This window comes from Engraulis encrasicolus, chromosome 6 (assembly GCF_034702125.1).
Source record: "Engraulis encrasicolus isolate BLACKSEA-1 chromosome 6, IST_EnEncr_1.0, whole genome shotgun sequence".
Taxonomy (NCBI): domain Eukaryota; kingdom Metazoa; phylum Chordata; class Actinopteri; order Clupeiformes; family Engraulidae; genus Engraulis; species Engraulis encrasicolus.
Window position 1 is genome coordinate 49,277,680 of NC_085862.1, and position 12,500 is coordinate 49,290,179.

Below are 12,500 nucleotides of genomic sequence, written 5' to 3' on the forward strand. Positions count from 1 at the left end.
TATATCCGGTCTGGAGAGCACCTAATCCAGTGGTTCTTATTCGTAAGAATCTGTCGCCATCTCTATGGGAGAAGCTCATTGGCTGTCGACCTGTGAGGGCTCCCTCATCTCACTCTAAGAACCGGGTCCGGGGACATACAGTATTCAGGTCCTATTGTTCTCAACCCTGGGGTCGGGACCCAATATGGGGTCGCCTGGAATTCAAATGGGGTTTCTTGAAATGTCAAGGTGTGTAAAAAAGCATACCGATTCATACTGAAATATTGCTAATTTATATAACATTATTTGGTAACACTTTATTTTAGGGATACATCTATTACCACTAATGCATACAATGCATCTGTCTGCATAAGTAACTTGTAAGGCATGTACTAAGCAAACACTAAGGCCTACTAGGTCCTTACTAAGGTTAAATTGGTAATAAATTCCTTATTGTGCATGAGAAAGACATTTGCGACTACATGCCTATCAAATGTTTGATTTAGCTTAGTACGTGCCTTACAAGTTAGGCTACTTATACAGGGACACTTTGCATGTATTAGTGCTAATAGATGTATCCCTAAAATAAAGTGTTACCCAATATTTGATTAATATTCTTGTTGAAATGCTGCATACAATCGTATATCTCTTCAGAAGTATCTACAGTATCTACAGGTTTAAAAGACTACAATATAGTTCAGTCTTCTTCAAAAAGGTTGTATAAAAATATATGTATGGGGTCCCTGGAAATTTGGGACGTGAACATGCGGTCCCAGGCCAATAAAGGGTGGGGCCATGAAAGCACAAGCTACACAGCACATTTCACAGTGTTAATTCAACTCTATATGAGTACAGTATATACTAAACAGTATATACTATACTAAATGCAATGTGAGGCACACAGGGCCAGATGACCTGGGACCCCTAGGCTACAGGTTGCAGTGCCCCCCCCCCAAAAAAGGCAAATTTTGTGACAAATTTACATAGACTCTGTCTTACTTATGATCTAGGAATTAAGCATAACATGTCTACCAACTTTACTGAACACATCAGATATGTTTTTCAATATTGCATGTTGTCACAATTCTGCAATTTTTCACTTTTGGCCAATCAGGGGCCCCTTGGCAGCTGGGAGGCCCTAGGCTGCAGCCATATCTAGCCTGTGTGTTAATCCGGCCGTGGAGGCACAGTGTTTATTTCCATTCAACTCTGTAAGTCTGGAGAGGGCTCCGTCTTATCTGTTTCTTGTTTCTCACTGACACATTTTGTAGAACATTCTGTAGTGTTTGTTGTGTTGCACTGTGAGAAAAGAACTAAATGCACAGTGCACAGTGTTAAAGACAACTCTGTAATTCCAGATAATTTCCCCCCTCATATGCCTGATTTTAGTCAAAGTCAATGTGTGCTTTATGGTGCAATGTTTTATGTAACAGGCTTAGGGAAGGAAGGCTTAGAGAAGATTGAAATTGTGATGCAACAGACATCAATTTGCAGTTATAACTTAACATACAGGTACAGACATTAACAGAAGATAGACCCAGACACGTACACACAGGCATCAAGAATAAATGTAGACTGCCACACTGCCATATACCTTCACATTTCATCTCCCTGGTGCTGATATACTAGAGCAGGTTTATTTTTGAAGATCTTTTTTTCAGTCTGAAAGCATTGTTGGCATTTCCAACACTGTCCCAATTATTGGTGCCTATCCTATCCAACGTAATCACTGTTGACTGTGACATGCCTTGCCTGTGACTGTTTCCACCCAATCTTTAAGCCTGATACTGACGTACCGGAGTGACTTTGGGAAGTTACTGTAGGCACTGAGTCACAGCATCAATTGGCAGGTTTGTTGGGGGAGTTTGAATTTGGAAGGCATTGTTTTGGTTGCTGAGACACTTCCAATTACCGATGCCAGTCACTGTTGTGATTATGACATGGACTGTTTGTGTTGTTGTGACTGTTCATTCACCCCGTCTTCTTTACTGTATGTTTGTGTTTGTATCCATCTTCATTTTTTTTAAATGAAGAAAAAAAAAAATCAGCAAAAATTGCGCCCAACGCTGTCAATAGGGCTGCTGTCATGGCCATATTATTTAAAGAAAAGAGAGGCTTCTTGCTGCTCACTGCATTATCGCCTGGGTATTGTTATGCGCTGTATTTATGTATTATTTCACAACATGCACAGTAAAGCATGTTTTCTATGGCAATTTTGTCCCCCCATCAGATTCACATGGTCTCTGCATGCACACATTGTGTGTGTGTGTGTGTGTGTGTGTGTGTGTGTGTGTGTGTGTGTGTGTGTGTGTGTGTGTGTGTGTGTGTGTGTGTGTGTGTGTGTGTGTGTGTGTGTGTGTGTGTGTGTGTGTGTGTGTGTGTGTGTGTGTGTGTGTGTGCGTGCATGTGTGTTTGTATGCCTGTGTGTTTGTGTGCGTGCGTGGATGTGTTTTAGCAGAAAATGGGCAAACGGATTACAAGTATGAGGGCTAAAAAGGACTGAAGCCTAATTGGTGGATGGATGGATGGATGGATGGATGGCTGGATGGATGGATGGATGGATGGGTGGATGGATGGATGGATGGGTGGATGGATGGGTGGATGGATGGATGGGTGGATGGATGGGTGGATGGATGGATGGGTGGATGGATGGATGGATGGATGGTGCAAACAAAGGTGAGACAAATGGGAGAATTTATGAGGCAAAGTGATAAGCTGTTAAATGTCTGAAGATAAAATAACAGTTCAGCTGAGATCAGTGGCAGTCCAATGAGTTGCGCCTGGACTGCCCCCTCCTCCAGCAAAAAATCGGCAAGAAATACTCATAATAACTGACAAAAAAAGCACTAATAGTAACTTTATTATTACGGCCATGTGTAGAAATAAGAATATTTGTAAAATATTTATAAGCATTTTCGCTGCATTTTCATGGTGGTGCCGCGACCTCTCATGTGCCGCCCCGGGCAACTGCCCATCAGCCCGCCCCCAGGACCGCCCCTGGCTGAGATATATTATATTTCTCTAGATACTGTACCAATTACTAGTCTGTAGGTGAACACTTGGGTATATAAAAATCACACAAAAAATAGCATGTTACACATAATTACACTGTAGATAGAACCCTGAGGCTGTGGCTATATCAGTCTGAAAAAAAAATCAACTCCTCATAGCAATTACCCACTCACATTTTCATGTTCATTTCCAGTGAACCACATGTCAACATTCTGGCAAGACAGCTAGTATTTTTTTTGCAATGTTAACATTTGATGCTTTTTGAGCAGGGATGGAAGCTGCATTTAGCTGAGGGAATGGGGAGGGTGACAGAGAATGGTCATATTAATGTGTAAAAGGGATCCGAAAATGTCAATGCCAATGTCAGTTCAGACGAGTTCAGTCTCTCTGACTAGCTGCTCCCCTGTTTGAAATGAATTCAAAAAGAAAAGAAAGCCGCCCATGTATTTTTGAGAAGCCAGCGCCTTGCTGTACAACACAGCGTGAGGCTTCTAAGAAGCATGAAGCAACCACAGGTAAAAATCTGTTCAACATGCTTTCTTCCCAAGTGACATTGCTACGGTAACATGACTCACCGGCAGCAGAATTCTTGGAATATCAACTGTTGCAAATGGAACTCAGTGTGTAGCTTAACATAAAAAAATGAAAACAAGTCTTGACATTTGAATATTAACAGGGCTTATGCTATTTTCTTCTGAAAAGTGTTCCAGTTAGAACAAACTATTAGTCTGCCATAGAGCTGCCACATATGGAACACAATAACACAATGGTTCTCAAACTTTTTTTTGGAACAAACGCCACCTTTTCTCAGATTGCTTTACAAAACATGTCATATTTCATGTGAAACGGCAGAATATTTACATTATATCGCGGCCAGATAAGACGCCCTCATGGGCCATAACCGGCCCATAGGCCATAGGTTCCTGACACAGTGTAGAGGAACACCTCATTCCTGTGGGAGGAGGATTAGCAACTGCCCACACCCCACTGATGTCAGAGGTCTGACCTGAAACTCATCAAAAACAAACAATCGTTCAATCAAAGGGGTGTTTGGAAGGGGTGTCAAGACATTATACTTAGATGATTTTGAATGAACAAGTATCCCTCATGTAGCCCTCAGACCTAGAAAGGTTGGGGTCCCCAGCAGTGCTAGACCCATCACATCATGTCAAGGGATGACGAGTAGGATGCACTTCAGGATGACTCATTAGCCAGTCTTAGGAGCATCAATTCAATATCTAGCCTATATGGAATGTCACTGAGCTGAATTACATTTCAGTTATATTGTCTGCCATTAGGATGGAGTGATACAGAATGTATCATTTGCGCATGCGCAGTATGTTGTGTTTCGACTACCAGTAAAATGCACTAAATGTGCGTCTTGTACTTTATAAAGTGTACACAGATACAACACAAGGGATCTTTAGATTTCTAGGCTATGAAACTGTAAGCCTGTCTCCTTAACCAGTGGCCAGTGACTCTATACTATTTAAACCCAATATAAGACTCTCCAGGCCTCACCTTTGGCAGAGGGTTCCTGCCTAAGTGTGACCGTGGCAGATGGCATCCCGCCTTTGGTCTCCTGCCTACAGCTAAAACACACCTGTGAGGATACCCCTCCTCACCAACCAAGCCCACTGTACTGCATATCATTATTGCTAAAAAGCAAAAAATGTTGATACCATTATAGCTGAAAGAATTAACTATCTCTGGTTGCAGTTGTCCTCATGCAGTATGTTGTGTAATGCTGGGTTTGATGCAGTGGCTAAAATTGTTTGTGTTGAACTCAGGAGGAGATCCACTGGCGAGGTAGATAGGCCAGGGTGAGAGCCTGAGGCCAGGAAAGAGTGAGAGGGAGGGGGGGAGAGAGAGAGAGAGAGAGATAGGTAAAGAGGTAGAGAGAGAGAGGTAAAGAGGTAGAGAGAGAGAGAGAGAGAGAGAGAGAGAGAGAGAGAGAGAGAGGGGGGGGTAAAGAGGTAGAGAGAGAGAGAGGTAAAGAGGCAGAGAGAGAGGTAGAGAGGTAGAGAGAGAGAGTGATAATTCGACTTTGGGGCAGCTCCATGTCTGCGCATTGTGATGGTGATGAATGGAACAGGAGAGGGGAGGGGAGGGGAGGCGAGGTTGCGGAGAGGAGAGGTTGCAGTGCAGGGGTTTTGTCTCTTCTGCCTCCTCTTCTCCTTCTCCCTGTTTCCTCCTTCCTTTCTCTACTTTTCCCCACTCTCTTTTTCCTTTTTTTTTTTTACCTCTCCTCCCCCGCCTCTTTCCCCCACTTTTTCCCTCCTTCCCTCCCTCTCTCTCTCTCTCTCTCTCTCTCTCTCTCTCTCTCTCTCTCTCTCTCTCTCTCTCTCTCTCTCTCCTGCGGTGTAGTCCAGTGGCTGGGTCGGTTGGTAGGTCTTTTCAGGGGCTCGGTGGAGCGTGTCGCCCCAGGGTTCTGATGGGCCGTATTAATCACACCATCAGGGGCGCCGCGGCCAGCGCCGGCCGGACCCCGACAGAACCCCGACAGAACCTCACATCCACTCATCCAGACCAGACCCGAGCCGAGGGCCGCCTTCGCCCTCACTAGCCAACCGCACCCATACATCATCCACACACGACCCAGAGATGCCACTGGCAGGGCAGGGGGGAGAGGAGGGCGGTGGGATGCTCAGAGCCAGGGCTGGAGCCTTCCCTTTTGTGCTCTCTTTCTCTCTCTCTCTCTCTCTCTCTCTTTCTCTCTCTTTCTCTCTTTCTCTCTCTCTCTCTCTCTCTCTCTCTCTCTCTCTCTCTCTCTCTCTCTCTCTCTCTCTCACACAGAAACACACACCCACACACACACACGCACGGTCGCATGTTGTCAGGGTAAGGTTCAGCTGTGTATTTTTCTCCTGTACCCTTTAGTCTTTAAGTGTATGCGCTGTAGAACTGCAATAAGAATAGAATGTACAAATCTGTGGCATTAGTGGATGTGTATACAGTAAATGGCGAGAGTTTCGGGTTTGGGATTATAATTTATTTGGATGGTCAGCCCCACAAGTACCTCATTTATGAAATCCAGTTTCATGCCGTTTATTGTTAGCACATGAATACCTTAATTAAACCCAATCCATAATCCTCACCTTTATAAGATGCAGATTTTTGTTCAGATATGTCATTAATAACCACGCATCTGTCGATAGTCTGTATAGCCGTCTTCTGCATAGAACTACTTAAATTATTCTCTCACTTGGTTTTATTTTTTTTAATTGTTGTTGTTAAATGTTGTTTACTCTCCCTGCCTCCACAGATAACTAAAAAGCCAGCAATGGCAATATTGTTAGATTTAAATGAGGCCCAAAGTAGTTGTTTTGGAGAACAAAGCCAGGTTATCCAGACCCACAGCATTAACTTTCTAAAAACCACAACCATATATATACTGTTTGCTTCTGGCTTTGTAGAGTCAGTCGGCATTGATTAATTGTACTGGCAAATTAAAATCATTAAAAAGGCAGAGCTTTCATTTTGGCTGGCCTCGGGCAAAACAATATATTATTTAAAATCATTTTTAATTAGCGTAATGGAATTTTTTTCCACAATAGCATGTACTCCTCGCGTGTGCATAATTGCATAACAATAGTCTTAATCCGGAAGGTAAAGTCGTATAATCAAACCTTTACAGGCACTTAGCAGGGACAAAGCTAAAGCTTGCAGCCAAGGTCAGGCAGCTAGAGATGGGCTCTCATTAAAAGTGAGGTGATCAATGTGGGAATGCAATGTGTGGCTGTTGAAAAGGCCAGCTCAATAGGCCTTTTCCCTCCTTTTGATTTTCCACGAATAATTGGTAAAAAGCAGAGCGCACTTCAGCAAGAGCAATCATCATTGAGGGCAGTCATGGGTAAGCGGTTTGGGCGTCAGACTTGTAGCCCAGAGGTTGCTGGTTTGACTCCCGAACCACCAGGTTGTTGGGGGAGCAATTAACCAGTGCTCTCCCCCATACTCCTCCATGACCCTTGGGGCGCCATTGGGGGCTGCCCCCTTGCACGGGTGAGGCATAAATGCAATTTCGTTGTGTGCACTTGTGTACTGTGGAGTGCTGTGTCACAATCACAACGGGAGTTGGGGTTTCCCAGTTGGGTTTTCACTTTGGCTTTTGCTTTGCTTTTCAGCAAGAGCAATCATCATGTCAAGGAACACTGAGAATAGCTCGCCATAACGGTTCTCATTCTCAAACATTGAAATCTTGATGTGGGTTTTATCTATCTATTTATCTATCGCAGCTTTGCCAGTGCTGGTGCCAGTTCACTGTAAGCCGCCACTATAGCATGATCATATTTACATTATTTACATGTTTACATGTGTTGATGTTTACATGACATGTCACTTGTGTACCAGCTCAGATCCTGAGTAGACTACATAATGTGTCATTAGCCGCCCTGATCAGCGCCGAACGTGACGAGCACATGGAGTGTGGTGATGCACATCGTGGGGGAATCTGCGGCATATGGCCGATTATATTTACATGTTTACATGTTGTGCATGTTTTAGAGGACGGGTCACGCCGCACAATGAAGACACAATGTTTCATTCAGCGTCGTTATATGGGGGCAAATGTGGGGTGTTGTTCACGTGTGTGGATGAATGTGGTGAAACCACATCTGTCCATCAAAGGCTTTGAAAGCTCTGGTTCTGTCTAAGCAGCCAGCGTCACTCACGCGACATGTCATTAACATGCTTACATGCGACATGCCACATGTGCTCTCGATCACCCCCAATGAATATAGAACATGTCATAAGGCATCGTAATCATGGGCAAAGGGGACGTGGGACGCCGGCTGGCATGTAAAGGCAGCGGCGTAAACATATGCTGCGCCGTACACATATGGCGCGCGTGACATGTGACGTGATATACTCACGTTCGAGAGCGGCAGTGTCAATCTTTTTACGAGGCCAGCTTTAGTCTGGATGTTGCGTAAACAACGAATGATGATGACGGGCGGCCTCTCAGTACGAGACATCTCAGAGATCAAATGGGATGTAAATCCAATCTGGGTGCATAGTACACACAGTCCACGCGCGCATGGACGCTGACACTCACACGCGGACTCTCTCTCACACACACACACACACACACACACACACACACACACACACACACACACACACACACACACACACACACACACACACACACACACACACACACACACACACACACACACACACACACACACACACACACACACACACACACACACACACGCACACACGGACACTCCAAACATAGGCACCGAGTGGAGCAACCAACCTGGGCCTGGAAAAGGGATGGTGGAGCTGTCTTGTTTGCAGTACAAAGAACCGTGGGGAATCTGTGTGTGTGAGGGTTTGTGTGTGTGTGCGCGCCCTGTTCTGTTTTTGCATTTGTCTTCGTGTGTGTGTGTGTGTGTGTGTGTGTGTGTGTGTGTGTGTGTGTGTGTGTGTGTCTGTGTATATTTGTCTTCCTGTGTGTGTGTGTGTGTGTGTGTGTGTGTGTGTGTGTGTGTGTGTGTGTGTGTGTGTGTGTGTGTGTGTGTGTGTGTGTGTGTGTGTGTGTGTGTGTGTATTTGTCTTCCTGTGTGTGTGTGTGTGTGTGTGTAATCCTGTACGTTGAGGCCGTGCTGTGACAGGGAGTGAAATGTCTAGCTGTCTCTCTGCCACTTGCTCACTTCAACACACGCGCTCCATCACAGCAGCACAGCGCTGCCTCCACCGACTGCACCCCATTGCTCTCCGCTCCCAACACAGACACACACATATGCGCACGCGCACACACACACACACTCACTCACTCACTCACTCACTCACTCACTCACCCACTCACCCACTCACCAGCCTTTGTTGTGCCTCTCTGTATGCTGTTACAACTGTGTGTGTGCGTGTGCGTGTGTGTGTGAAACGCTGGTGTAGGAGTCAATATATGTGTACTGATGTTGGATAAAATAGATGTTGGATAATATAGATGTTGGATAATATAGATGTTGGATAATATAGATGTTGGATAATATAGATGTTGGATGGTGAATGCTGTACTGTATGTGTATAGGGAGCACAGAGTCATGTGAACAGATGATAAGAAGTTACAATACATGGGAGACGAGAGAGAGAGAGAGAGAGAGAGAGAGAGAGAGAGAGAGAGAGAGAGAGAGAGAGAGAGAGAGAGAGAGAGAGAGATTCTGCAACCTACAAAATTCTGTGTGGAGGATAGGCATGGTACGGTTTGCGTTGCAAACCCAGACCGTACAGTTTGCATGTCACGGAACTGGGTAGTGGGCAACCGCACGGTGCCCACGGTTTCAAAAAGAAAAAAAAAATAGAGTGACCACCGGCGGACGACGCTATTAAAATCCTACTACTTTTACAAGCATAAAACACAAAGACTACGTAGGATATTGAGTGTGGAAAGACTGATTTCTATCAGCCAACTGAAATGCATAATGTAACAGCATGCGCCAGCTGACTAGGCTACAGTAGCCTACAAGCAAGTGCAGGTCGGTCAGCAGCGTCACCGTCTCCCCCCTCTCTCTCCACGTTAGCGCAAGTGACTGTTCCCAGCCTTTATGCTGACCATTTTAAATTAAATGAACATGAATTTACAAACAATGACAGATTAGCAGAACAAAGTAGACTCTGACTTAGGCCTACGTTCAGTAGCCTAGGCTATATCCACGTGGCATTGAATGGGGATTCCAGACGGCAAAATGCGAGATAATTGAACATATCCATCAGATTCACTGTGCTGTCCTTAACTGCAATCAACTGTAGGCCTAATTATATGTAGCTAGTTAAACTCTGATGGACGGAAGGGGACTTTGTGCTGTTGCCTAGTTAACATTGATGTTTAACACTATAACAAAAATAAAAATTGACTGTTTTAAAAGGCTCAGCTTCACAGGAGTTTTGTGAAACATTCTTGTGCATACACTTCTAAAAAAACGATCTTTTAAAATTATTTGTTACCTTAACTTTCACATTTTAACATAACATAACCCTATCACTTGTTCACTTAAAATTGAATTTGACTTCTGATTTTACTTCTATGCTTCTCACGGCCGGCAGTTTCATGATAGGAAGCAACTGATTCATAAGCGCAAAACTCGCAGAAAGCGGTATCAAAATAAAAGTCCAATTCGTTCTCAGTGTGTCATTAACCAAAATAGTCATACTGCACTGACCTAATGGTCCCATTGCCTACAGGAGTGTAGCTGTTTTATTTTTACACGTCAAATGTGTTATAGCATGTAATATTTGAATATTTGTCAACTTAAAAGTTAGGACTTAGTTCTCCCTTTTTGTGAAATAAATGGAAGCATGTTAAAATCATTGATATCTTTCCTCTTTCAGTTGGGTTAAATTAAGTCAAATTCAACATACCCATGATAAGCTTACATTTTCATTCTAATTTTTATATAATACATTTTATTTAAAAAAAAAAAAAAAAACAGAACCGTACAAAACCGAAAACCGTGACCTTGAAACCGTGATATGGACCGAACCGTGACATTTGTGAACCGTACCACCCCTAGTGGAGGAGAGTAGTGCATGTAGAGCAGGCTAAAGCAGAGGATATAAAGAAGCCTCATGAGGGCTCTTGGATAATATAGATGTTGGATAGTGATGGCTGTATGTGTGCATGACGTACCTTTAGGACTACAGAGCCATGGGGATGCTAAGAAGCTACTGTGCATGGTAGACTGCATGAGAGAGAGAGAGAGAGAGAGAGAGAGAGAGAGAGAGAGAGAGAGAGAGAGAGAGAGAGAGAGAGAGAGAGAGGGAGAGAGAGAGAGAGAGAGAGAGTAAAGGAGTGAGTGTTTCTACAACCTACAAAGTTATGTGTGGATGATAAGAAACTACAGTGCATGGTACATGGTAGATGGCATGAATAGAGAGAGAGAGAGAGAGAGAGAGAGAGAGAGAGAGAGAGAGAGAGAGAGAGAGAGAGAGAGATAGAGAGAGCGAGTGTGTGTTTCTGCAACCTACAAAGCTCTGTGTGTGGGAGAGAGCACAGAAGGGTAAAGTAGAACTAGTGCTGCGATGTACTAAAGGGCCATACTGTATGAGCGCTCTAGCACTTCCCAAATGGCAAGCCGGTACGCAGGGATCAGCATTTATTTACTCCAGTGCAAGGTAAATAGAAGGCTCAGCCTCAGTCTTTCTCATAAAAAAGGAGGCCCTTAAAAGATAAGCCCTTTCTCAAACAGCGTAAATCTATAATCAGTGATCAATTCCCTGCCATAGTCAGTGCAAGTGGCAACGCCAGGCCTTCTTCCTTCGATACTAGCCTTCTTATTTATGGAGCCACACAGCGCCCCGGCTCCCGCGGAAATATCGGAGGTGGAGATTTCATTTTCACCCTGTCCGAGCGCTCTTATTTGTTTTGCATAAATCAGGGGGGCATTAACTGACACCTACGGATGACGGCTCGATTTTGACATACTGTGGCGTGGCAAACATATCGATTTCACTGTTTGTTTTCGGTGAGTCATTAGAGGATGCTGTCACCGCCGTAAAAAGTCCATTACATAAAAATAACAGCACCGTCCTCACCACCACCACCACACCATCCACCACCCTCCCAACCCCTTTCCTAGTTCCAGACCAGGCTCTTCTTTTATGTATATCTTTTTATCTTGCAAGAGGAGCAGGAAGTCTGTAAATAAAACACGCACCAAGTGCTGTATTTACGCCGGCGACTGGCGAGGCCCGTTCGTGACCCCACTTTTTCTCCCGGCGGAGGTCTTTTTATGGCAGGGGCTGCCCAGACTTGTCTGCACACGCTCAGTGCAACTCGCACCGTCTCCCACACAGGGCAACATGAAACAGGAAGCGCAAACTTTGTGCTGCTGCTGTTATTAGTGGCGGAACGATTGCACATAGGGCCCCAGGGTAAGACACTTATAGGGCCCTCCATCCAACTTGCCATGTTCACAATAGGGCCCCCACTACCAATACAGGAGGGCCCTGGGCCCAGAGGCAAATGCCCTTCTTGCCCCCCCCTATAGCTCCACCCCTGGCTGCTATTATATGTAATAGTTCCCGGGCATAGGCCTGCTGTGTGTACTAGCACTAGCTCCTGCAAACATAAAACATTTTTTCGAGATTCGTTACAGATAACTTTCTCCTAGTGGTTGCTACATCAAGCGGCGTTCCGACATAAAAATAGCAAGCTAACTACACCACCCGACCAGCAGGAAAAAAAACTTTTTTTTCTCAAAAACAACATCCAGAGGTCCAGTTGGCAGTGATGAGAAGTGGCTAACGTTCTTTGCTGGCCTCTTTTAGTGGCACAGTTGGCACTCTTCCGTCTGACGACGAGGCTTTTCCTTCTTTATTTTACAGTGTCCTTCTCTCTGGAGCTCAGAGCTGAAGCAAAGTGCCAAGTCCAAACACCATTACTATTTACATGCCCCACATTCAGACGTCATGCTTTATGATTATTATTATTATTATTGTTATAAATATTGTAGTTATTGCCATGATTAATTTGTCATTTTTAGTCTATGGTTTTCTTAGTTATC

General features: G+C 44.5%; 1 protein-coding gene across 1 annotated transcript in view; it reads left to right on the forward strand.

Annotated features, from left to right (window-relative positions):
* The window catches only part of LOC134451396 (spermatogenesis-associated protein 16-like), an 87,854-nt gene that overhangs the window by 68,722 nt on the left and 6,632 nt on the right, over positions 1-12,500 (forward strand). The window lies entirely within an intron of this gene.